Source organism: Alligator sinensis, unplaced genomic scaffold (genome assembly GCF_000455745.1).
Source record: "Alligator sinensis unplaced genomic scaffold, ASM45574v1 scaffold126_1, whole genome shotgun sequence".
Classification (NCBI taxonomy): Eukaryota; Metazoa; Chordata; order Crocodylia; family Alligatoridae; genus Alligator; species Alligator sinensis.
The window spans coordinates 4,826,343-4,853,797 of record NW_005841842.1 but is presented as its reverse complement, the minus strand read 5'-3'; the positions used below and the strand labels follow the sequence as shown (position 1 = coordinate 4,853,797).

Genomic DNA, 27,455 nt, shown 5'->3' with positions numbered 1-27,455 from the left:
CTACACAGACTTACTTGCAGGGTGCTGCTCTGCACACTGCCAGGCTGTGCTCCTGGAAATCAGCTATCAGATCAGTATCAGCTGATATGCCTGGTGAATAATTGGCTATCGGTAAAGAAAATCTCTATTGGTGCACCCCACTGTTTCACCCTTCCGCCCCTCCTGAGCCCTGGTCCTGCACAGGCTAGTTGAGATTCCTAGGGTCAGTCCTCCAGCTGTCAGCCCTCTCATCTCTATGGGTCCACCCTCTCAGGCCTCTCCAAAGATGACTCTCTCTCTCTCTGGGCTTTCCCAGAGCCTTCCATACGTCTTCCCTAATGTAGCCCCTTCCTTCTCTGGGCTCATCCAGACCTCTCAATAGGCCTCCATACTCTGTCCCACTCATTGGGTTCACCCAGACCCTTCACTAAATCTCCCAAACTCAGCTCCTCTCTCAGGGGGCATCTGGCCCCTCAATATGCCCACAGACTCTCACCCCCTCCCCCAGGACTCACCTGGCCTCTCACTGACCCTTGTGCACTCAACCCCTTTCTCTCTGATCTCATCCAGCCTCTCAACAGACCTCAGGCACTCAGCCCCCTTCTCAGGACTCTGAACCCCAACACTGGGTCCCCCAGGAACCTCCTATATTCCCTTAGTTCCCACCCAAACCTCCAGATGTTATTCTCCTTGCTGGCATTCAAGAGCAGCAGCCCTCCTGCTGGGTGATGTTACTTCACCAGATCCTGAGATGTTACTGCCAGCCCCACACTCAGTCTGGGCTTATGCCCGGTCTAAACCCTGCCCTCTTCCAATCAGGTGACTCCCTTGATCAGGCCTAGCTGCACTTGACAGCCCCCTGGGTCAACTGACTGCAATTAGCCCTGACCTCCACCTGTTGGTGGCTCAGCAGGCTGCCTGACCTCTTAAAGTGCCAGGCACATCAAGTGCCCTGCCACATCTATTTCCTGCATATAATCCATACTCAAAAAAATCAGCTGCTGGAAATGTGAAGGTGTGTGTGCTGTATGTAAGAAAATATGGTAATTATTTTGGAATAGTAAATTGGGGGGAAAAAAGATAGAATAATCTGAATTACTTTAAGTAATTTGAAGGGGGGGGACACAGAAGTGACATAATAATTACATAACCATTTAAAATATGCTGTTCCATTCTTGTTCCTACTGAAGAAAGGAAGTCCAACTTCCTACAAATTGTACAATTGAGAATTGTTATTTAGAGGCATTTCATTCTGGGCCAACTCTGTTCGTCTAGAGATTAAAGGCTAGATTGCCACTGACTTCAGTGAGAACAGGTTTGAGCCCTGACTTAAGCTAAGTGTAGACAGTCAAAAAGGCCAAAGCTGAATTGGTTCAATCTTCACAAATTAGTCTAAACTGTGTAGATCGACTGATAAGCAAGTGAACAGACATTCACTTTTGAGTCCAGAAATGCAGCCACATGATGCAGTGGCCCAGGCCAGAATCCAGGGAGTACTAGAGAATGCCTCCCTGCTTGACAGAAGCAGACAGCTTGGGCCAAAGCTAGCTTGCCAACCCTGTGAGGGGCGGGGGTTTGCAGGGAAGGTGTAAAGCAACCTAGGATGCTGAGGCACTGTGAGTTAACTTGAATCTGTAGGGGATCTGGGACAGAAGTTCAATAAACCAATTTAACATAAATCAGTAAAGTCTGATACCACATCCATCCACATTTATCTTAAACCAGTTTAGCCCATTTTGAAAGCAGTTTACGTGCACTGAGCTTCTTCTGTGCTACAGATTTGAACCAGTTTATGATCACCTATGCTGGCTTATATGTAATTCTGTCCTTAGCCATAGGGACTATGCCATTCATTCGTAAATCTAAACATGAATACTTATTGTATTTTGTTTTCCATTGCTACAAAGGGGTCTATTTCATTAATTATATTTCCTTATTTTCAGATCAAAATGCTGTTAAACACTTTGAAAGATTTTGTTCTTATTGCATGGTCACTTTTTGTGCTGCTATGGTTAAAACTTCACCATTTATTCAATCACATCAAGTCAAGACTCCCAGATAAAAAGGTACTATAAATCTCATATATTATCACAAGATGTTTCCTCCCCACATGAATACTTTTTAAACATTCTCATGAAATCCCATTTCTTGTTTATAATTCAGCAGCACAAAAAATGCATTTCTTTTCCACTGACACTGTCTTAAATCTTGGTGCTTCAATTATACTCAAGATATTTCATTTTGGGGGTACAGTGTTCATAGAACCTACGTAACCTAGGCCATGTATGCAGAGTAAGCATGCTATGCTTGGCAAAACTGCCCTCAAACATAGTATGATGCTCTAGCTGGGCTACCTCTGAAACCAGTAGCAAATCTTGTATTAGGCTAATTAGCATATGACTGGCTAATTGGCCTACTCACTCAGTAGTCATAGTTAGCCCACCCAAAGGGCTGGGCAAATGTTGTTTCTGGTTTAGGAAACAAGTCCCCTGAGGTACCACAATGCTCCTAAGATTACCAGGGACAGAAAATTTACCAAGTAAGTGCAGCCTTAAGGAAGGGTGCAAATTTTGCACTTGGGACTGAACAATCAATATACTAGTGAATGACTGCCTAAACTACAGTACTTCCAAAACAGACCTGTGGGTTACAGTGGATCATAAGGTGAATATGAGCCAATAGTGTGCTCTTACTGCAAAAAGATAAACAGCATACTGGTCTGTATTAATAAGAGAGTAACTTGCAAATCAAGGGAAGCCATTCTCCCACTTTGTTTGGCAATGGTGAGCCCTCACCTAGAGGACTGTCTATTTTTAGGTGCTCCACTTCAGAAAAGATGTAGACAAATTAAGAGTCCAGCAAAGAGTTAAAAAAAAGTATTACACCTCTGGGAAGCATGACTTAAAACAATAGGCTGACTGTTTAAGTTCATAGAATCATAGAAGTAGGGTTGGAAGGGACCTTGTAGATCTTCAAGTCCGACCCCCTGCCTGGGCAGGAGGGAAACTGGGCTCAAGTGACCCCAGCCAGGTAGGCATCGAGCCACTTTTTAAAGAACCCCAGGGTAGGAGCCAGCACCACTTCCCTTGGAAGTAGGTTCCAGATCCTAGCCACCCTAACTGTGAAGTAGTTCCTACGGATGTCTAATCTAAACCTACTCTCCAACAACTTGTGGCCATTATTCCTTGTTATCCCGGGGGGCGCTAGGGGAAACAAGGTCTCCCCCAAACCCTTCTCGTCCCCCCTAGTGAGTTTATAGATGGTCACAAGGTCCCCCCTCAGTTGGGAGAAGAAAAGACTGAAGGGGATTTAATAACAGTCTTCAAATACCTAAAGGACCGTTATACAGAGAAGGGAGACAAACTGTTCTTTGTAGCTACAAGGGACAGGACAAGGAGCAACAGTTTTAAAATGCAGCAATGGAACTTGAGGAAAAACTCTCTCACTATGTGGGCAGTTAAGCATTGGCACAGGCTACCCAGAGAGGTCATGAAATCTCCATCCTTGGACAAAGATGATTCTGCCTTGAGCAGGAGGCTGGAGTAGAGCAAAGGTGGCTAAGCTGCAGTACATATGCCACAAGTGGCATGGGCAGCCTCTCTGTGGCACATCGCAAATTGGAAAGGGGGCAGGCAACACAGTGGCAGAAAGGGCTGGGAGCAAAAAAGAGCAGCAGGCTGGCACAGGAAAGGGATCGGAGTGGAACTCTGGGAGGCTGCAGGGATACTTTGTAGCACACCTGCCAAACTGGTTGGTCTCCACTGGACTAGGTGACATGCTGAGGTCCCTTTCAGCTCTACTTTTCTATGATTTTCAAAAGTGACTGAGGGTCAGGTTCTGTTCCAGCTGTTAGGCAATTAAGTGGACTTAAGCACCCAAATGCAATTCTATTCCACCCTGTTCAAGATCCTGAAAACCCATTAAAACATCTAAATTTGTACCATACTATTTAAACCCTTAAGACTCACCCAAGGAAGGAATTTTATCCCATGGTCAGATTGGCATGGACTGTGGGGGGTTTTTGCCTTCCTCTGTAGTGTGAGGCATGACCTTCTACCTGGGATATCTTGAGCATATATTAATAACCTTTTATAGAAGCAGGAAATTGGCTGCCATGGCCCCCCTGCTTTACCCGTGGGAGGCTAGGGTGTTATATCGTGCATGGTATCAGGGTTGATGGTAGTTTTACTAAGAGGTTAGATTATAGATTTATATAGGTTGATTTGGATAGAGACGATCAGGCCTCAGGCAGCTGGGTAGATTAGATGACCTATGGAGGCTACTTCCAGCCCTACTTCTCTGTGATTTCTATGGAAAAAAAAAAATCAGCGAGGAAGTCTCACCCTCCTTTTGTATTAACTGTTTTATAGGGTGGAATAAAAGCATGGCTAGGCCCTTAAATCATTTACATCATTAACAGACAGGCTAGAATCTAAAAGCCTAAGACTAGACCCAAAGCCTAAGATGTTGAGAGACTTAGGTTCTTAAGCACTTGCATCTCATTTGAAAAGTTTTACCATTTACTTTTATACACAAAGCTCTGTGTTTTGCTTTGTTTGGTTTTAACCTGGTCTAGCTACATTTTGATTTTCAAAGACAAGTGAGTTAAGAAAGATAGAAGCAGCTAAAAGGAAAGGACCGGATCTGAGAGAGAAAACAAATGATACATTAGCCCAGACTCATCTTCACAGAATGTAATGATGTATACATTTTCTCTGGTAGCTTGAAAGGGGTTTGCTGAGCATTGCAAAGATGCTCATCAGTTCTGAGGGAAGTCAGAACTGCTGCCAGCTTTCAGAGAAAAACAACCCTGTGAACTACAGTAACACGTACTGCTATTTAATTTTAATTTACTATTTTGGAAAACATGTTTGGCTTTTCTGTGTAGCAAAACACAAACTGGGGTGTTGCCGTTAAATTCTCTGGAACAGTTACTGACTAGTGGACTGAGGATGAAGCTGGGAGTTGGGAGACCTGGACATTATGCCTGGATCTGCTGCTGATTTGCAAGGTGATCCTGAGCAACCCAGGTCTCCTTTCTATACCTGTTTCATCACATGAAAAATAAAATAACCTCATACAAGTTTACCTGCCTTACGATCTAGAGATAAAAAGCACCTTAAGCGCTAGTTGTTCTCATGACAAGAATTGGGGATGACAGTGAGGTACCTTAGGACCCCAGTACAGATTACACTTAAGACATGATTAACCAGTTAATCATGTCTTAAGTTGTTACCCAGCCATGCATTAATGCAATTAATGGTAAGATAGAACAAGGTATAAACCACAAAGTTATTACACAAAAAAAAAAAGTGTAATAACATTGTGGCTGGTTTCTGTCACGTCATTAATTGAACACGTGGCCAGGCTGGGGCTCCAGTTGTGAGGTGTGCCCCCAAGGCTAGAAGCCATCAGCTGATGGAGCTCCCCGCTGCAGGAGCCTGCTACTTGCCGATTCAAAAGGAGCCAAGAATCATGAGCCCTGGCTCCTCCGGCACTGGCAATGAGGCATGATGGGATCTGATGCTGGATCCCACAATTACATCTCCTGCCACGCATGAGAGGCATGGCAGAAAGCACGACTGTGGGGATCCTTCATCAGATCCCATCACGTCTTCACTTACAGGGGCCTTAGATGTACATGTACAGAAATGCCTGGTAAAGATCATGGATACTGAAGTACTATCAGATATGCATATACAAGTGTGAAACATAATAAATAAGCTGAAAAAGATGGATTCCACTTGAAATGAACTTTGGAACTGGTAAATTTCAGTTAGAATTAAGTAAAATGCTCCAATCTTTTCACTGCTCTGCAATGTGCAGGCTGTGATTCTAGTTATGAGTAAATCTCCGAGGGCAGAGAACTTGCTCTAAGAAAAATGACTTCATGGTCACAGTATCTGTCAGAGCTCAGACTTCTGGAAACCAGGACTGAACAGATTCACCTAGGTACTGCAGATGCCAAATAATGAAGGGACTAATCCTGAAAATTGCAGCTTCTGATAAAGCTCATTGCCTAACAATGCAGAAAGGATCACACCCACTACTACCTCCAGCATGCACTGCTCAGGGAAAAAAAATAATAAGTTGTCTGGCATAACCCACAAGGATAATTTGAAGAACAAAAAAATAACCAAACGATGTCTATATAGCTTGAGGTTATGAAGAGAGTGTCTGATAATATGCAGCAGACTTCCATAATTGTACAGTTACAGTAATAAGGCCCAAACAAAATGCTGTTAAAAATGTGCGGGGTTGAACATCTGAGTCAGTTATCATGTATGTGGCAGTTTGCTCCAGGAGCTAACTTATCCACTTTGATAGCTTAAATGGTACAGAAACATTTAAATAGTGGCATGTACCTACTTCATTTAAAAGATAAGGAGCCAAATTCATCCCTGAGTAACACCACAGACTTTAATGCACTTTTACCCAGGATGATTTTGGTCCATGAGCTGATTTTGTAAAGTATTTGTAACTATTTGTAAAGTATCTGTACTTTTGTAAAGTACATTTTGTAAAGAGGTACATTTCATAGGACAGGTTTCCCTTGCTTTATGCAGGTTCTGTATGTGTGAATTCACTCTTATGGAATGACCCTTTTATACCAAAAAACCATTATATGCAAGGTAAATTCACTCTTATGCGATCGGTGTGGTGGAAGCCTGCAGTCAGCTGCTTTGTGCCGTGCATTGTGGGAGTGACATGCACCAAAATATAGTCTCCTGTGTGGATCTGTGCTCCTTGCTCGTTGCCTGCGACACATTTCTGTAGTTGCCATGCCCGTTATGATAGTGCCCTGTGCTTGTGTGTACTGCCTGCTGTTGGTGAGTACCAAAATTGTCTTGTAAATGTGGTAGAAATGGGTCTGGGGGTCAGTACAGCCGAGGCCTTGGAACGTATCCCTATTTGTTACATTGTAAAGTGGGTTCCCTTTACGCGAATCTGAGTTATGCGTCGCTTTCCAGGAACACATGTACAGCATAAAGCAAGGGAAACCTGTATTTCTTTTCCTCTAAATATGCTGGAACCACATTTGATGGGAAATGTAGGTTTACAATACATAAAGCCTTCAAACCAAATGCCTACCACAGTAATAGTTTGGCTTTGATTTTTCTCTCTCAGTAAATAATGTTCCCCTTTTTCCTGCCTCAGCCTGCAGAGCAAGATAATCAGAATTTAGCATTTCTGTCACTAGAGCCAGAAGAGACATTGCAGTCCATCAAGTACTAAAAGTTACAGACTTATACTTCCCAGCCCTCCTACTTTTTCTTCAGTGGGAAGAGGTGTGAAGCTGCATCCTTCTTCCATGTGGCTGTGGAGATAGCACTATTGTGGTAGCAGGGATCTGGACATATTACAATCTCCATCAACATATTTTTATCCAAAATAAAATATTTTATCCCCACTGGCAGTAAAGGCATTCCATGCTGTGGCTTTCCTTCAGTGAAACAAGCCCCTCCGTTTCGGTCTTCAACTTCTTCCATTACACACACACACACACACACGGTTTTGCTTTGACATTGCTAAAATCTTCACTAAAACCTTTCAGTTTACAAAACATCATTCTTTACTCTAAACTCAGCATCCTCTGTGGCACTTTTGTCACATTAGCCCCAAATAACAGGGTAGGTAGGGACTGGACACCAGAAGTTTACAGCACTGTCACAAACCACTGCCACCTAGCTATGCATTCATTTACTCGATGATGATTTAGCATTTCCTTTAATTTGGATATTAAATTCAGCTCTTCTTATACAGCCTCTAGTTTTGGAAGCTATAATAATGTATATAGTATAATTTAAGGCAATATCCAGCAGCTACTGATGAGGATAAGTCTTTCCTAGAGGTAAATTATTCCACACCTGTATTTTCTGTCTTTTGTGCCTTCCTACATCTGATAATTCCACTATAAGAGACAGGATATTGGACCAGGTGACCAGAGGTCTGAACCAGTAAAATAATTGATACATTTCAAATTCTGTAGCATAAACATGACTGCAAGAGTTGTGAAGCAGAAGCAGGAGCAGGAGGTTTTGACATGAGGACTGGGGTAAAGTTTGGGGTTTAGCACTCAGGTAGGTGTGAGAGTTTATAGATAAATCTAGGCAGCCATGAAATCAAATTGTAATTAGTGCCCTATTTGTAATGGAAATGTTATCTTGAGTTTGTGTTGTTATTAGTTCTCATTATCTTTGACAATTCATTCAACACAGCTCATGATATATATGGAAGCTAACAAGTAAATAGCACAACTAATGTCATTTAAATCTAACTGCAATGAATTGCCCATCAGGCAGGCTCTCTTCTTAGGAATGCTTTTACATACATTATCAACAAGAAATAGAACAAAAATAGGACTGATGAAATATGTTTACTTGAGAAGGTTGAATTGAGATATTGGTTTTCGAGTACTTTTGGGATTCTTGTATTTCTGCAGATTTGTAGTAACTGCAGGAAAGAAAGAAGGAATGTCTATGGCTAAGAAGATCTGATCCACAATAAGATAATAAACTCTTTGAAACCAAAGAGAGGGGGGGAAAAGGATGAATGAAAGAGGTTGGAGAGCACAAGTCGAGAAATGGTTATCAAAGAAAATATATGAATCCTAAGTAAATAATGAGAAAGAATCTCCTTGTGGAAATGTCAGTAAACCGACCAAGACAAAGGTGCCATGAACCTAGAACTTAGCCTTTATAAAAAGGAAGAGGAGTTTGGTACTACCTGATAGAGAGAAAATAAACATACTTCTGTCTAAGCATAGCATTCTTACAGATGAATGCTATTATCTATGCCATGCAGACAATGAGCCTGCCCATTACCCAGGCTCCAGAAAAGTGCACAAGTTGCAAAAATGCCCCACAGAGCAGACAGTTGGCATGCATCCCCTGTGCATTTGCCACTTTTTATCTCCTCATATATTAAAATGTGTGCTTAACTGTTTTACCTTCAGGACCCACTTTCATCAGAACAAATGAGCTTGGATCCCCAATTCCCATATTCTGGAGGCAATATTCATATATTAACTATTAATGAAACACTAGGTCACATACAGGAACAGATTAAATTATCCCTAGAAGGGAAGGAAAAAAATCTAATGTCAAAAAGAAGTTTAGGTTGAACATATACTTAAGTAATTTTGTACAAAAAAATGTTAGTGGAATGTTGTAATTATTCCCCAAACATACAACGTCTAAAACCACGTAAGGTGTAATTTAACAAACTGAGATGGGGTGAGGGAAGGACTTGTGGAGGAAGGCAAACATTCAAGACGGTTATTTGTGGGCACGTGGTTGCACAGCTCTGAAGTGACGGGGAAGTGTACCAACACTCCATATTTGCTGAGAGAGAGAAAGCCATGCAATTCAGTTTAAATCCCTTCTACTTGATATGGCTGACAGCAACCCTTGCTTCCATCAGAACACAAAAGTTTTCATAATGAGGAAAAGCAATGAACCTATGAATCAGTACTTCATCTCTGCCCCAGAAACTGAATGCCTGAATGTTCCAGTTCAGTACAACGTTCATTTGATGTCAGAAATCAGGAGGAGAGTAATATTGCCTCAGATATCACTTTTACTGGTGCACAGGTTCCTTCTGTTTTCACACAGTTTAAACTGGATTATCGATCATACCCTCTACTTTTCACAGGTGAAACTATTTGACTCTTCTGTGTAACACTGGCCAGAAGGCACTGTACATCTGGCAAACCTGAAACAAGAATAGGCAGGTTCTGGAAAGGCAATGTTAAGAGGTGGGGAAAAAAAAAATCTCCATTCCCGGACAACTGGATATTGTGAAAATTTTAGAGAAATTAAACGAACCAGTCAAGCAGTAGTGAAATGAAAGCCCCGAGCCAGGAGCTACTGGTTACTGTTCTCTTCACAAGCCTCAAACTGCACCGGAAAGGAGGGACACTGCTGTTCAGCGTTCATCAAGCATATCCCAGTCCAGGCTTCCTTTCCAAACACTGCAGCTGTAAATCAGAAAACTAGCATGACATACCAGTGACAAGCGGCTACTTCACAGAGTAACGTTTCTCCATTTTTTTCTTAATACTGTGTTTTTTATTACAATTTTCTCACTAGAGATAGTACTATCTGGGATTAAATAGAGCTGCTTGCCTGCTTGGCGATGAGGTGCTCACTGAGAGGCTGCAACTGAAGGCAGCCATCGCATCAGTCCACATCGATCAATATCAACTAAAGGTTTAAGAGGGAGTGAAAGCTAAGAGCAGAATCAGGATCGGCACAAGCAAAATTTTCTCTGTGGGCCTGACAGCTTATCAGGTGACACTTCTAGAGATGTCAAACTTTCCCTTTTGCCACCAGCTATTGGCTGCAGATGGCAAAATGACAAGTTCCTAATGCAGGCATGTTACATCTTTCCAGTGAGGTGTTAAATGGCCAATAAAATCAATTGCTCAAACTGAACCGCACAAACACATACATGCATATTGCTGTGTAGGAAACCCATATAATCAACCCAATTTAAACAGCTGCCTAATGCAGCTAACTGCACATTATGAACCCTGTCAAAAGGGATGGCCTATTTCTTTTGACACCTTTCCCCCTTCTCCATTACTTTTTTCCTGTCAGGCAGATCATGCCAGCAGCTCTACTAGTACTTCTTGGCTTAGCTCGAACGCCTGCTATTGTGACAGAGCTTTTAAGAGTGGAAGAGATAGACAAAGTTAGAATGGCAGCATGAGCTCCGTCCCCCCAGGAACATATTGTATGGAAACTGTCACTGCACACACAACATCTTCATTTGCACCAAGATATCCAAAGGGAGCCCTCTCTGTTCTTTTCCAATGTATTTCTGCAGGCACATGGCTTCTGATGTGTGGTCCCCTTTCTTAAAGCATAACATTGTGCTGTCCCCTTGGTGTTAACAAAGGGCGAGAGAAGTCAAAGCCCTGGTAAGAACGGCATTCAAATCGCAGAGAGCATTCCCAGCAGCCTCCACAAAAACAAACAAACAGAAGACTGGGACTCATTCAGTCCCAGCTCCAGTCTTACAATACCTCTAATTGCTCCCAATAGGCTAATGAAAAAGCCGTCTCTCTGTCTCGTAGGAAATGCTACAGCCACTCAGAAATAAAAGACACGTGGTGTTATACAGCAGAGGAGGACAGCCCCTGAAAAAAAATAGGGGCTGTCCTTTATGCTTGTGAGGTTCAATTATTCATTAATATGACAAGAAGGAAGTTCATCGGCTCTGGCTTTCTTTTGGGACACTGACTACCTTTAAAATGAGCTGTTGCGCTCAGGATGGCTATATTTATAAGTAACATAATAATGTAAAATCTCAGAAAACTAATGGGAAGAGAGAGGAGGCAGAAACAAAAAAGATCAGTTCTTGCCTGGAAACAGCACTGGGTGGGTGTTCTCAAGTGGCTTGGTTCAGACAAGTTGCTTTTTCAGACAAGAGCTTTGATATTATCCTCACTGCTTACTTACTCATCCAGTTTAAGCTCTCAGGCTTACACAAAACCTAATTACTACCTTGTAAACAGGCAGATTACTAATATTTACATGTAAGCCTACTGGCAAGAAAATTCACTAAGATGTAAAAGGCTTTGGCACTTGCTGACATCTTGTTTACTTTTCCCCTTTGACAGAATCAGATTTATACTTTAGTTCACAGATTTATAATGAAATGATTACTCTTCATTTCAATACATGGGACATTGTGGGACCTTGGGGCTTCAAAGAGCTAGTAAATAAACCTTATAAAATATAATTTACAATAACTTATTTTCCAATCAGGGACTAGCTTAGGTAAAACCGGGATTTGTGGCTCATTGCTAAGTGGATACTCAATTTTTTTTTTATTGTATTTCTTTAATGTTCTAATGTTCTAATGTAAATCAGATAGTGGACACATCTACACACGCACTGTAACATGCAGTAGCCTATTGTACTTCATGTTAAAGCAGAGCTAAAAAACTGTGCAAAAGGCTAATGCGCAGTACAATAGACTACTGCGCATTAAGCGTCACTAAAGAAGTGGGCGCTTGCGCTACTGCACATTAGCACAGCCTAAAGCACATTTATATAGTACCTCAGGGTGCCTGCAGACATGCAGGGAGACTGCTGCAACATGCTCTAATTACAGCACATCAGAGCAGATTTGATTAAAGCACTCCAGCCAGCCTCCACGTCTCATATCATCAGTGCTGTACCTAGATTCCTGGCAGCCCCAGGTGAACTTTTAGTTTCGGACCTCCCTTTGCCAGAGATAATGATGATAATAATAATAATCAGACAACAGAAAAAAATTACCAAATTTATACATTTTTGTGCCCTCTTTCTGTCCAGGCCCCGAGCAACCACCCAGTTCACCCATGCCGGTGTCCGGGTCTGTGCATCAGGGTCCCCATGCTCCAACATGGTGGTAGGGGCACTTTAAAGCTTGTTCGACAAGCTTTAGTTAAAGTGCACCGCCACCATTTTGAAGCATAGGAACTCTGATACACTGCAGGTGCTTGAATTAGAGAGGCTCTCAGAGCCACTCAAATTAAAATGCCCCACCTTCCCCACCAATCCCTGGAACATATGTAAAACACCCTTATATTGGAGGTATTCAATTTAATGCGCATTAGTAAAAGCGCATTAACACACATGTAGATGCACCCAGTCATACTGTATTTGGATCAGCATCCTTACCTTCTTAATATAATGAATGATTAAGAGCAAGGGATGGTATCACACTATTGTACTGAATAAAACAGTTGTCAGGATTAAACTTTCAAATACCATGGCAACTCACCTGTAGCTCCTCTTAACATATTTTATTATATTTATTGTATGTCATGCATTGGCTAGGAAAGAGTTCTCTCAAACAGATGTTCAAAGTGAAAACTAATGTTAAATGCTAGTACTTCATCTTGCACACTGCAAGCTTTTGGTTCTCACGTCTGATTTTGGCAACAATTTAACTTGTTCTTGCAATACATTTCAAAGAACAATTTTTATTTCTTTGGTTATTAAAATAAAACAAAAAGAATAAATTTATTTTTAATAGGAAAAAAGAAGCAAGTTATAAAATTAAAACAGGTAATGTCAAAAAAGCTTCTTTTAAGTGAGACCTGACCTATTTCACTTTGCCTTCAACCCCTGATGAGGGAAATGTGGTCCTTTTCAGCCACAAAAAGGAAAATAATCCAGTACTGTTATCCCAAATTCTGGACGCACACATTTCTAACTCCTCTTCTTCATCTGCCTCCAACTTAGATTGTCATTTTCAATACTAATGAACAAATGAGCAGGAGTAAATATAAGCATTCCTGAAGACAGAACATTATGAATTAATTTACTTTACAAGATACATCCTAATTGGTAAAAGATGCATCTAATCTCATCAACGCTTATTTTTTTTAGTACCAGATGAATCACTATGAGCTTCAAAAATTAAATATTTAATAAAAATGGACATACTCACTCATCACAAACATTCACATTACTACATCACACTTAAGAAATTTCATCATGACAATACTAGAACCTTGGAAGGCTAGTACGGGTTACTAGATAATTGTACTCAGGGGATTAAGAACGTAAAACTGCTTCATCTCTCCTGACAGGGCAAGGACATAATTATTTCAAACCTACTATATGTGTACTATACTTGCTTCACTAATTAATACACTACCTGCATTTTCTATCAAAATGACTAACATAAACAGTGTTTTAAGAATGCAGAACATGGACACAGTATCAAAACATCCACACAAAAAAAAAAAAATCTCCCCTTCCGCCAGACAACCTGAAGCTATTTCAGAATTTCAGAAATTATACTATTATTTTTAATAACAATATAACTAAATGGAATGCTGAAATGCCTGATGGTATGGCATGGTATCATAACATTCTTCGCATGGATCTGAAATGGTTTTATTACTCAGGGAAAGTTATGAGTTATGCAATTTATCTCAAAAAAGTGCTCTTAAAGCCTCTGGGTGTATCTACACCTGCAATTACCAGGAGGCAATAAATTCCAGTGCAGTTCACACTGGACTCAGTGGCTCCTGGGCATAGCATATATACCTGCACCCTGAGCTGAAGCAGTTAGAGCCAGGGTGGAGCAGCAGGCTTGGGGGAGGGCGGGGTCATCCCCAGGCTCCAGGTTACAATGTCAGGCACCAGAAGGGCTGGCTAGGGCATGAAGGTGTTACAGTGTGGGGCTAGCCAGCAGTATTGTAGCACCTCATGCTCCAGCCAGCCCTGGTCACCATCTACATGTGCACTGAGGAAGCCTAAATTATGCCACTATAGGATAGTACTTGTCCTGGACAGTACTATCCTACAGTAAAGTTAATTAACTTACTGCACCCTAATACAGGTGCACATGTAGACAGTGACACTTTACTGCAGAGATAATTAGTCAACTCTATAGTAAAGTGCATGTGTAGATGCACTGGCTATTCTGCATCAATTGATCACATATATGACCGGGAGAAACACAGAAGTAGGACTGGAAGGTACAAAATGAGAAGGAACTGAGGAGTTCAACTCATTTGCAAGGCAGGATCATCCCTGACTAACCATTCCAACCAAATTTTTGCCTGACCTGCTCTTAAAATCTTCCAAGGATGGAGATTCCACAACTTCTCTATGTAAGCTTTTCCTGTGCTAAACCACCCTCAAAGTGAGAATATTCTTCCTACTATCCAACTTAAATTTTCAATGTTGCAATTTAAATCCATGATTCCTTATCCTTTTTCCTGCAGCCACAAAGAATTGTCTATCACCATCTTCTTTATTCCTGCTCTTCAGGTATTTGAAAACTTTCATCAAATCCCTGCTCAATCTCCTATTCTCCAGACTAAATCTTTCCAAATTCTTTCAACTTTTTCTCATAAGTCATGTTTTCTAGACCTGCCTTCATTGAAAAGGATACTTTGTTTAAAAATTTCTTGAAGTGTAGGCCCAAAATTGGAAATCCAACTCCAGATGGGGCTTCATAAGGGCTGAACAGTACATAATAATCACTTCCATTGACTTGCAAGCAACACTTCTGTTAATACAGCCTAGCATCTAATTCCTTCCTTTTGCAACGAACACTGTGGACTCATATTTAGCTTGTGGTCCACTACCCAAAGCTCTTCATCTGTGTTACTGCAGCCTAGCTAATCTTTCCTTGATCTATATTTGTGCACGACTGTTCTGCCTTAAGTGGAGGACTTTGCACTTGTCCTTATTTAAGACCTTTTATCCAGTTTAACAAAGTCATTCTAAATCATAGCAGATTTCATGATGCCCACAACTCCACCCTGCTTGGTGTCATCTGGAAATATGCTAAGTGTACACTCAGTCCCATCCTCCAAATCATTAATGAAGAGATTAAACAAAACTAGACCCAGGACAGACCCTGAAGGAACACAGATCACAGAAAATCTATAATTATTTAACAGTGCTTGTCAACTGGGGGTACGCATACCCCTAGGGGTACTTAGAAAGGTCATAGGGGATACTCAGAATGAATGAGAAAAAATTACTAGAGGTGCACAGATATATCGGTCCCATATCGCAGGGGTTGCCAACAGGGGGTATGCATACCCATCGAGGTACTTGAGAAGGCCCTAGTGGGTACACGCGAGCGGGTGTGGAGGGAGTGCTGCCATGCACCATCCCACACTGCTGTGCAGGTGCCACCTGCCCACTGGAAGCTCGCACGCGGAGGCTGCCACCGCTCCATGTTTGGCTACGCACCACTACTTCCCCCTCCCCGCCGCTGCTCCACATCTGGCCACTGGCAGTATGCTGCTCCACGTCTGGCCGCTGGGGGTATATTGATTCAAAAATGTTGAAAAACCCCGATTTAACACAATTCTGAAGTGTTAATAAAGCTATTCTTACCTCTCTCTTGACTGGAAAGCCAAGTATCCAATCACCATGCCCAGGTTTACAACCTTCTCCAAGGGAAAAAGATGGTAATTAAAACAATTCAGAAGCCTCTACATTTTTCCATGACTAATAATACTGTGATGTTACAATGTTAAGATCTACTTCTAGATATGTTATGTCAAAAAATACTGGTCACTTGTGCAGGACTTCATATTGTGCTTTCCATCACTAGCCATGCTTTTGGTAAACAGCATACAAAGATATTGCCATAAAGAAGTTGTACAGGAGCAATCACTGGCAAGACAGTGGGGAAGCTGATGATAAGAGTGCAGAGATAATAGGAGCACATGAGACAAAATGCTCAGAGATCAACATTGATCCTGAAATCATGACAGGAAAGAGACAGCTAGCAACCTCCATGCTACCCCTGGCAGTAATGACAGTCTCTTCAGTCCATTCACGTGGACCTGAACCGTTTCCCACCAGATGAGGAAATGGGTACCAGCCCCTGCCCAGGGAATGTCAAGGTCCAAGTAGTGGGGAGGGCAGGGTGTAAGATATAATTCAAAATACTGCATCCTTTCTTGGGGATAACAGCACACCCTTCAAGTTGCTGTAGAATACCTTATCCCACAGGGCATGCCACAAGCACAAATTAGTGAGACATGAGCAAAGAAGTGCTTGTTGCAGAATGCAGGTGAAAAACTAAAGGTGCAACAGTCTGGACCACTGAGTAAGGCAGTATATTGCCCTAACACTGCTATAACCTTTCACGCATGCCCAATTCCTCTGCATCAGTTAGCACAGCCAGTGGTACAACACTCTCCCATAAATCAGCGATGCACAATTTAAAGCACCTTGGGTTTGCTTTACATTATTTTCCTGTATATCTCAGGATGCTGCTGGTGAGGGAACACCCCAATGAACTGGACCTTTTGACCATGCTTCTTTTCCACCCTCCTCTTCAGCAGCAATACTTCTTTTTCTTTGATGGAGACTTTTTGTTAACATGTTCTAAGAGCTCAAAGGCAGCATAGTAGCAATTACAGTTTTGTACAACTCTTTGATATTACTTTTTCAAAAGGATGCTGCACAAGTCATTTCCAACTGTAATGCAGCATGTGTCAGGAAGGCTAAAACATGGTCAAAACAAGTATTTGGGAGGAGGTGACTTTTCATGTCTGGCAGGGCTGAAGTTAGCTGCTTACACACAGCCACAGCTTTTAATTAAACATAGTTTCATCCCATTAAATTATCACATCGGTTTCAGCTGTCACTACTAATTTGGGTTTTTCTTTTTCTATACAAGTAATATTAGAAGCTACTCTGGAGCAAAGGTGGCTGGTGTATCTCCCATTTAGTCTGGTTTTTTAAAAAGTTTAATCTCTCTTTAGCAACTGGCTGAAAATGCATCTGGCTACTTTTAGGCCAGGTACAGACATTACAATTTTACCAGTATAAGTGATCAGAAATTAGTCTATACCCATGACAGAAGAAAAGTTTAGCATGCATAGACTAGTTTAAAAATGGCAGAACCTAGTCTAAGATTTGCCCCCGCCACCAAGGGACAAATGTGTATTTGTTCACTAATAGGGCTGCGTGAAATTTCGATGGGTGTTTTGTTTTGAAGTTGTTTCGACATGTTTTGAGCTCAAAACAGTGAAACTGAAATGAAATGAAAGGCTTCAAAACAGCTTTGAAATGAAACAAGGGCATTCAAAGGGTTTCAAAACATTTCAAGTTTCAAAGCCGGGCTTGTTTGCAGCTAAACAGAAAGTAAGGAGAGGGAGGGGAAAGGGGAGGGGAGGACTACTCTGATATTGACTGTGTAGCTGGCCAGTGACTGTGATGCTTCCCCAGGTCCCTTCCGATCCCAGTGGTCTGGGGGAGGGACAGAAGAACATCATAAAAGCACTGTTTGACCTGAGCTTTCTCTGTGCCTTCACACTTACAAGTGACACGAGTTTTGCTCTGAACAATTTGAGATGCAGTTTCCCAGAAATCCCTGCATCTATCTCCTTGAAACTTGACAGGCTTTGTGGCCTCAGCTGGGGCTACCATCCCTGCTGTTTTCATTTGAATCAGAAAAGAAATGACTGTTACAGGCATTTGTTATAACTCCCCATTATAGCCTATGGGCAAAATGTCAAAAGAAGTTGAAATAGCATCAAAACACCGCCCCTTTGAAACAGCAAAATGGAAGTCGAAACGAAATGGTGCTCTTTTGCACAGTGCTACTCGCTACCAATCTAAACTATGCTGCTTACAGAAAACCATGCGACTTAATTCGATTCCACCTCAGGTTTCTTGAATGTCTGTACCTAGCCTTAGAGCCCTCTCCAAACAACAGGCTATTGGTACTGGAGACAAATCATCAAACACTTGGCTAGATGAAAGAGAAGTAGATCAGAAAGAGGAAAATCAGATTCAAAACAGAGTTTACTTCCTCTTGGGAGCTGAACGAGAAAGTGAAGGGAGAAAAATATTAGGGCAAAGAGGAAGTACTTCTCCCCTTCCAAGTGTGTAGAGAACAATTGAGGACAGCTGTGACCTCTAGAAATAACACAAAGCATATGTCAAAACACTACTGACACCCTTCTCCTTTATCCAAAACCTAACAGAGACTGATTAGACTCCAAACCACAAAAAGGCTTGAGGGGAAGAAGCAGGAGCCAGGGGCCAGAAGCAAACCTAAACTGACCCAGCTGTAATAACAAAGGCACAAGGCTCATACCACAAGAGCTTTTTTAAAGAAAACACTGCAGTTTAAAAGTTCTTTCATACAGATTAGGGGTAAGGGAACCCAGAGTATTTTGGGGTTTCACAAAACCCTTTGAAAATTGTCATGGGATATATATTTTAAAGCAGTGTGAGGGGTGCTTACCCTTGTGACTCCTGTTTAATTCCAGAGACTCGCAGATAAATCCACATGCAAAGCTTTGAAAATTTACCCAAAGATGTTTTACAAAACAGCTAGAATTTTTCATTTCCCCAGGAAATCTTTCCAAGATGTAAATGTAACACAAACCTAATGGTGCACAAAGCTTCTAAAAGGGCTCTAATTCGAGAATGCATAATTATCTAAATAGACTGCTAGATCTGTCTCTCTTCGAGAGGCCTTTTGAAATAAAGGTCCCTTTTTTATTCTTAATGAAAAGAGACTCTTCTGTCTTAAGCTCCAATTGTGAGCTATGTCCTACCTGTTCTGTAGTAGTCCATGGTTTTCTGCAGAATCCTCTTATCCCTCATTCCCTTTGGCTAATAGCCATTGTGATACATTCTTTCCAAAAAGCAGGACTAACATTAGTATCAAGGGTGACTGTAAGAGCATGATAACTTCTACCTGGAGACCAATCCACAGCATTAGATTTGTTGCAAGGCAACGACAGAACAAATAAAGTGGAAGTTCAGCCGAATGGGGATTTGGGGGGGAGGGCGAGGCACAGCCACACACACTGTGGCCCCAGAGATGGTCTTGATTCCAGGATGGGGTGGAGATGCAGGAAGTAACAGAAGAGCTTGGGTCCCCCAACATTTCATAGGTTTTCCTTCCCTTCCCACCCAGGATCTCAGGGCAACTGCGGAGCTGGTTTGGTATACGTCTCTCCAGTTCTGCAGAACAGAAAATCCCTTGCCCCTAATTACTGCAAGATACTTTAGAGCTTTTTTCAGTACAAACTGTCAGTCCCCACACTGGTTGTGATTACTGGATTGACCCTGAAAAAGATCTTCAGCAAGGTGCTGAGTGCCCTTGACTCCCTGACAAATAGCAATTACTTCAGAAAGGAAAGAAACATGACAGCATTTTACACTTGCTAACACCGGTATTCCTGTGGTAGGAGAACTGCCAGTAGGTTTATCCAGTCTCTTGCTATGTTAAACCCAAATTCAAATCATATGAGGAGACTGTAAAGCAAATAAGAGTACCTCCACTGCAGATTATTTTGCAAAGTTAAATACTTGTAATGTTAGTCCCCAAAATAAATTGTTTCCAATATTAACTCCTCTGTGTTACCCTCAAACATTGGCTAATAACTTTGTTTTCTTTAAAAGTTTTAAACATCAAAATAATCTGTAAAGACCTTCAGTTATACATAGGAAGAGCCTATGCAAGATACAATGATACTCTACTTCAGCTTAGCAAAAGTTGGTTTATGAGTAAAATGTTTAGAATTCCATAAAACCATTGAAGAAATTCTACAGAAATTGTAAATAGCTGCTCAAATCAGAGGGCTGATCATTGCATATAGGACTTAGCCCACATTCCTTTGTAAATGTGCTTTCATTAATAAAAACAAGAAAAGAAAAGAAAAGATATTGTCACCAATCAATAGAACAATCCATGCCTTATTTTCAGTCAACACAAAACATCACAGAACCTAATAAGCACAGGAAATACATTGTACATCAAGTCTTTTTTATCTAAAGGGAAAAAAACTATGCTTTACAATCTGTGGTATAACAAACTGTCACAGCTTAGTAATGCTGAGTCAGTAATTATAAAGGTAAATCTCCCTTTGAACTTCCACATATTAATTCTTTAGTAATTCTATAAGAATTCAGCAATGCATTCTCCTTGTCGTAAACCATGCATAGTCTTTTACTTGACAAAGAGGGTCGCAAGAATATATGAAAGGGTCACAGGACAAACTTTAAAAACAGATCAGCAAACTTTAAAAATGGATTCTTATTTAAAGAAAAAAAAATATGGGAAACCATGCATTTTCCTTTGCAGGGTGGCAGACTTCCAGCCTGCAAGGGGCTGCTTGCCCCCCTTCCCCCCCCCCACTCCAAATGCCCCATATACACCCCTTCCCCCATAAGCCTACCCCCCACCCCACACACTGGAGGGCTGGGGCCTGGGGGCGGGAGGCAACGGGTCGGGAGTGAGGGGCACTGGGTTGGGACTAGCCATTGTTGTTTACAGAAGAGTCTGATACAAAAAAGATTGAGAACCACTGATCTAGAGGCCCAAAAGGCTGCATCCCTGAGCAGACAAGAATGAATCTCCTGAGACAAGATGTGTGTTTTGTGAGTGAAGGGCCACACAGGCTAAGACATCTACTAAGAAGACTAGGATCTTGGCTCAAAAGTAAAAGGAAAGACAACACTGTATAAATAAATAAATAAATAAAAATCCAAACCTCTTCTCAATATCACATGAAGATGCCCCCCTCCCCCCCTTATCCATTTATATAATTCCTACATTTTGTACTAGGATACTTAGTACATTGAAATTCCTTTCCTGGAAGCATTTATTCATGCACATGTAGCTGGAGGGAAGAGACTCATGCACGCAAAACAAAAAAAACTCACCTCTAAGCCAATATAATGGCTATATGAACTTAGACAAATTATTTCTTTACATTATACACTGAAAGCATTGCAGTAAACGTCTTTCATTTAAAAATGTCCAATTTCCTTTACATTTTATTTTTTTCCTAGTTACTATCACAAAAAGTGATATCCGCAAGAAAAGGCTGAGAGGTGATCTTGTGACCACCTACAAATTCATTAGCAGGGCACAGCAAAGAATCGGAGATGCTCTGTTCACCAGGGCACCTCTTGGGGTAACAAGGAACAAAGCGACAGAGAGCGGTTTAGGCTAGACATCAGGAAAATCTTCTTCATGGTAATGATGGCCAAAGTTTGGAATGGGCTTCCAAGGGAGGTGGTGCTCTTCCCTACCTTGGGGGTCTTCAAGAGAAGGCTGGATAGGCATCTGGCTGGGGTCATCTGACCCCAGCACTCTTTCCTGCCCAGGAAGGGGTCAGACTTGATGATCTGTTGAGGTCCCTTCCAACCCTAGCATCTATAAATCTATGTAAAACCATCTTATAGCTTTTAGGATTGGTAGATTATGATGTCTTATGAAAAATCATGCATGGTTTCCTATTACAATTGCATATAAAAAGTAAAAATATAGTAGAAAAAATGGTTCCCTATTTATTATACATGAGCTGATGATGTGATGTGTTCAGTAAACCTGGCTCTTAAAGTTAAAAGGTTATAAATTAGAGTTTTATACAGGTACAGGTAACTCACACCTGTGCACTAGACTTATTCAAGCTTCTACAAAGAGAGAAAAAAAGGTGTTTTCAGAAGTCTAAAGAACATAGTTCAACACATTAACTGGCAGTCAAAATTAAGACTGAGCAAATAAGCTTGGGAAAAATGCAAGCATGTCTTGAAGTCCACCAAATACAATTCAGCATCACAGTAAAACTTCAATGGCATCATATCATCACTTCAAAACAGGAAATCTCTTCTAGGGCAGAATGAATAAAAAGCAGCCAGTCATCACCTACTACCTGCATTCAATCATGGGACCCTGCATAGAACAATATGATCAGACAAGTTTCTTTGGGTGAATCTGATATCTTTTATATTTATTTAACCTTGTCTGCCTATGTCCTTAGACCAACACCACTACAACCTACACCCCTACAACAATATGATGGCATTCACACTGTAATTCTATATGACCAGAGGACAAAGTAAACTTCACTAAGTTGCTTCAGACCATTAAAGAGAGGGCCATTAACACCTGTGGAACAAAGGGATCAGGTAGATTGTAATGAGCCATGAAGTCAATTGATGCCCTCAGTACTGCCTGACTAGAACTGCTGCTGCTACTGCCAGGAGGTTGTTTTTAAACTTTGGGCAGACCAAGAACCAAAGAGGGGTGCAAGTGCACCAGTGTACCTCACCTGGATTGGATTAAGGGCATTTTTACACATGCTCCGGAGAGGTGGGGAGAGGGTGCTTTAATTAAATCAGCTCCAAGAGCCACTCTAATTAAAAGTGCCCACGGCATCTTGTGCATCAATGTCCCTGCACTTCAAAATGGTAGCAGGGACATTTTAACTAAAGCTCGTCAAACAAGATTTAGTTAAAGTGCCCCTGCTGCTATTTTGCAGCACAGAGATGCTGATACACAAGGCATGGAGGCTGCTGGAGCACACTAGTTAGCAAGCTTCAGCAGACTCAATTAATTGAATCTACTCTGATGTGCTGTAATTACAGAATTTCCAATTTTGGATTCAGCGCATATCTACCCAACAGGTTTGTGTGCACTGGAGTCGTTTCCAGTTAGTGCACATTTCCAACTCTTGTTGGATCACGTTTATCCCTTTTATAGTTCATATTTTATCTCAGTCAATATCTGCCAAACCGAAAATAACATGCTTCCACCTGCTACATATTTTATTAGTCTAAAGCTCACAATACCACAACCCCTTGATTTACATTTTCTTCCTTCTCTGTGGCAAGGAACAGACATTACACACAAACTGGTGTAAGCGATCAGAAACTGGTTTAAACCTGTAAGAAAACAGATATTCAGTGCACATAAAGCAGTTTGAAAATGGCTGAAACCTGTTTTAAATAAACCTGGTTGAATGTAGTATCTGACTTAAGTGATTTGTGTCAAACCAGTTTATGCAATGTCTGTCCCAGACCCTTTCTGGTTTAAGATAACTCAGACTCCCCCAGCATCCCATCATGCCCTCTGGGCTGGGTGGAGCTTTCTGCTCCACAGCAGGGCTGGCCCCTCCCCTCTGCTCCCTGGTTGCAGTTCCAGCAGAGACTTGCAAGCAGAGAGCACCTGCCTGGTTTCTCCCTGCTAAACAAGGATTATTTCCCCCTTCCCTCTGCCTTACGCAGACACATCAGCACTAGCTAGCAGACCACATGAAGGCTATGGTCCATGCTGTGGGGCAGACAGGCTTTTTGGAGCTAATCAACAGGTAGCTTAATGTCCTTCCTTGGAAAAGCTGTTTAAAAAGAGCTCCATAAGAAAAGCTCCATTAGTTAATGGAGGGAGGCTCTGGTCTCTTAATGAGTTGATAAACATTCCCTGCTGGGCTGCTTAGGAGGAAGGGGGGGATGCATAATAAGAGTGGCCTGGCTACACCTACCTCAGCTCAGACCTGTGGAAGGGAAGAGAAGGCTGCTCTAGCACCCCCTGGCTTCTAGCCTGAGCCACTACAGGCATGTGCCTGCATTTCTGGAATGAAAAGGGAATGTCTATCAACCTCCAAATTAGTTCAAGCTTTGCAGGTTAGATTAACTTGCAAAGATTGAATCAATTCAGGCTCAGGCTTTTTGAATATCTGTCCCTAGCCCATGAGTTTAACTATCATTGACACATTAGAGACTTAATGAGCTTCATTTTGTTCTGATCAAGTGTGACTCCCAAAGCCAAAAACCTTTAATCTTTTTATGTACTATTTTACTGAATGTTGCTTTAACTCCACAATTAAGAGTAGACTTCAAATGAACAGCAATCGCCCAGCCTGTGAAATCATAACATTAAAACTACCTCCCCTGTGACCTTTTACCATTGGTACAGAGAAGGAACACTCTTCCAATCAAATTCACTTACATATATTCTTGTTCCTTACTCTTGAGAGATGCAAGTTTTTGATAAAGTATGCATGGACAATTTAATTTACAATTGTTGGATAGTTACTGTGAAACAAAAATGTGTTTCGCTGAACAGATACTAAATAGCAAAGCAAGAAGACACTGGACTGCATAATAGTTTGGGCTTATTTATACTTCACTTTCCATGATTCGTCATTAAAGTTGAATTCATGATCAGAGTTGCCAATCCAAGCTTTGCAGCATTATTCTCCTTACAAATGAATGTTCTACTGCCTTGTACTCAGTGTGTAATTAGTTTGAAATACAATTCTCTCAACTTCTTGTGATTCTCTCTACTTAAATTCTTTCTTTCTTCCTTGGCAAGAATAAATCATTCTCTGCCAAACAGAAATTTCAAAAAAAATATTGAAGGAAGAGGAAAATCCACTATGTGTCAAAGAAAAATAGAAAAAGACAAACCAAAGATGTGCTTATACAGCATCAACCACATGCTGTTGAAAATCGAAAATAAAAAAGGCAGGACATCTGTGATAACACGCTACTTCTGTCTGCCTCATAGCTCCCCAGCAGATAAATCTGGGAAAATGTCAAGCAGGCACTAACATGTACTATATTTAAAGTATAGCATTCAGCTTCTGTATGCTAAATTGAAAAGTTTTGTTCCTAATTGAGGACAGTGTTAAGATGCCCAAAATACTTATCCACCAATGAAGCAGACTGTTCTCTTCCTATGTGATAACGAGGTTAAAATCATTACTTCCAAGGCACCATCTGTACTTTAAACAATTCATTCATTATTTAACATTTGTTAATGATAAAATCTTGATAGCTAGAATTAGAAAAATCAAGCTAGAATTAGAAAAATCAAGGTGGTCACTCTTCCATTTACTATTTAATGCACAATTCACCTTGTCAGGATTTCTAGTCAGCCAGAAAACTTAATAGTACATATGAACATTTCTGATTCAAATAACTGTCACTAAATGAACAGATCCAACATTTTTACTGTTCTCCAGTGAAAAAAAATCATGTTAGAAAAATGACTACAGATACAGATTGTTTGATAGCATTTTATAAGCTATCAAATTAAAATAGGCAGTCTCTTCGTTCACACAAATCCATTCATGTAAACTATAAACTGTGTCCTATGTCAGCCCCTATGAACTTGAAGCACTGGAAGAACTTGAAAAAAAAATAAACGATTTTAGTGCCAAAATATAAGAAAGGATCAGAATCCAAATAGGTGCTCTATAGTATAAATCAAAACAAGATTTTTTTGCTAAGACTGATTTTGAGGTCAACTATCACTGCATTTCTAGTTGTGGCCCAAGTAGAAATATGCCGATTAGATAAAAACATGAAATTCAATAGAATGTTTATGCCATGCTTAAGATTAATTAAAAATATGAAAGTTACCAATGTTGAAGCCATCATATACAATCCTGCCCAGGAAGGGGTTGGCCAGGCACTCCCCCCCTCACTGTGGCAGCAATGGGGGCAGGGGAGCAGCCAGACATCAGCTAGTATGATCCCTGAGGCACAGGGGACATGGAGGGAGCTTAGTCCCCCCTCTACCCCCAGGGCACTGCAGCCAAGATCTGTCTGCCTGGCCCACTGTCAACTGCTCCCTGCATGGGGCGAGTGGCAGAATAAGCTCCTTCCCTGCCCCCTTCACCAGATGCCAGAAGGAGGGAGTAATAACCCCACTCTCCCTATCCACTCGCCTAAGGGGCCATGCTGGCCGGTGTCTGGCCATGCCCCCGCCCAGCTGCTGGAGCAGCAATGGGGAAGTGAACCTGATGGGGACTGCAGCCCCTCTCAATGGTGTCCTGGGAACATGAGCCCCTTCCCAGCAAGGGACTGCACTGCCGCAAACTGTCAGAGTGGAAGCTTTAGCCCAGCGGCTTCTGCCCAGTGCACAGAGCTCTAGATACAGCTCCTGCTGCTTTCCACCCCACTCTCCCACCTGCAGGGGCTGCTCATTGTGCCAGGCAGGCAGAGTGGGCAGAAGGTAGCCGGAGCTGGACTCACAGCTCAAGACACTGGGCAGAAGCCATGGGACTGAAGCTCCCCCTACTCGGTATGGCACTGCACAGTAAGCTGGAGGTGGAGGGAAGAGAACAGCCCTGCTGAGCCCAGCCATCAGCCAGCTTCCCCTTGTCTCAAGCAGCTACTCCCCCTCCTGCCCTGCTGTGCAGCTCTGTGGCAAGGAGGGGAGTACCTTTAGCCTGGCAGCTTCTGCCCAGAGCACGAAGCTCTGGCTCTAGCTGCTTTCTACCGACGCCCCACTCAAGGGCTGCTCTTTGCGCCGGGCAGGCAGAAGAAGGCAGCCGGAGCAGGAGCCAGACCTCCGTGCTCTGGGCAGAAACAACACCCTCCCCCCTCCCGACCCCCTAACCTCCCAGAGTGGCGCAGCAGGGGCAGGAGGCAGAAAGGGAGTAGCTGCTGGAGGCAAAGGGAAGCTGACTGCTGGCTCGGCTCGGCAAGGCTGTTCTCTTACCCTCACCTCTAACTGCAGCTCCTGCTCTTGCCCCTGCCCACCATGCAGCTCCACTCAGGGCTAGGGGAGCTTTAGGCTGGAGGCTTCCGCCCAGCATCTGGAGCTCTGGCTCCAGCTCTAGCTGCCTTCTGCCTGCTCCATCTACCTGGGGTGGGGGGCGGAGGGGCGACACAAGTGAAAAACAGCAGGAGCTGGAGCCAGGGCAGAAGCCCCCAGGCTGAAGCTTCCACCCACTCTGCTCACCCAGACGTATTTGGTAGCGGCACTGGCAGCTGGAGGCAAGGGATGCAGAAAAGCTCTGCCAGCCCCAGCCAGTGGTGCAACTGCAGCCGGTGGGTGCTGCACAGGACAAGGGTGTGGCAGGAGCTGTGAGCCCCCACAGCAGGCAGCTGTCAGGTTCCAGGCCCAATGGTGCCTCCAAGCTGACCCGGGCAGCCTGCTGCTCAGCCAGTCACCACCCATGCCCCCCAACCTGAGTCACAGGCCTGGCCCCTGTGAGCTGGTCTGGCTCAGCCCTGCAGGTGCCGGTGAGGCAGATGGATAGTGGTGCCCTTGTCCCTGCCACTGGAGTGGGGAGATAGGATAAATGCCTGATGCGCTATTACACCCTGGCTAGGCAGTCCTCAGCTGTGGTGCCCCAGTGGGAGAGCAGAGTTGGGGGAATAAACCCCTTCCCTGCTCCCCTGCCTCAGGGGGCAATGCCCATTGGTATCTGGCCATGCCCTTGCCCCTGG

At 42.5% G+C, this 27,455-nt stretch overlaps 1 protein-coding gene across 3 annotated transcripts in view; it reads right to left on the bottom strand.

Annotated features, from left to right (window-relative positions):
- Positions 1–27,455, bottom strand: part of SEMA5A (semaphorin 5A) — a 593,698-nt gene that overhangs the window by 490,682 nt on the left and 75,561 nt on the right. The window contains exon 2 of one of the 3 annotated variants that reach the window (XM_025205600.1): positions 15,846–15,898. The exons of 1 other annotated variant lie outside the window; for it this stretch is intronic. The gene's annotated coding sequence lies outside the window, so the exon portion shown is untranslated. Of the gene's footprint in view, positions 1–9,806; positions 9,959–15,845; positions 15,899–27,455 lie in introns of all 3 variants that reach the window. One more of the 3 variants, XM_025205596.1, reaches the window with a different exon arrangement.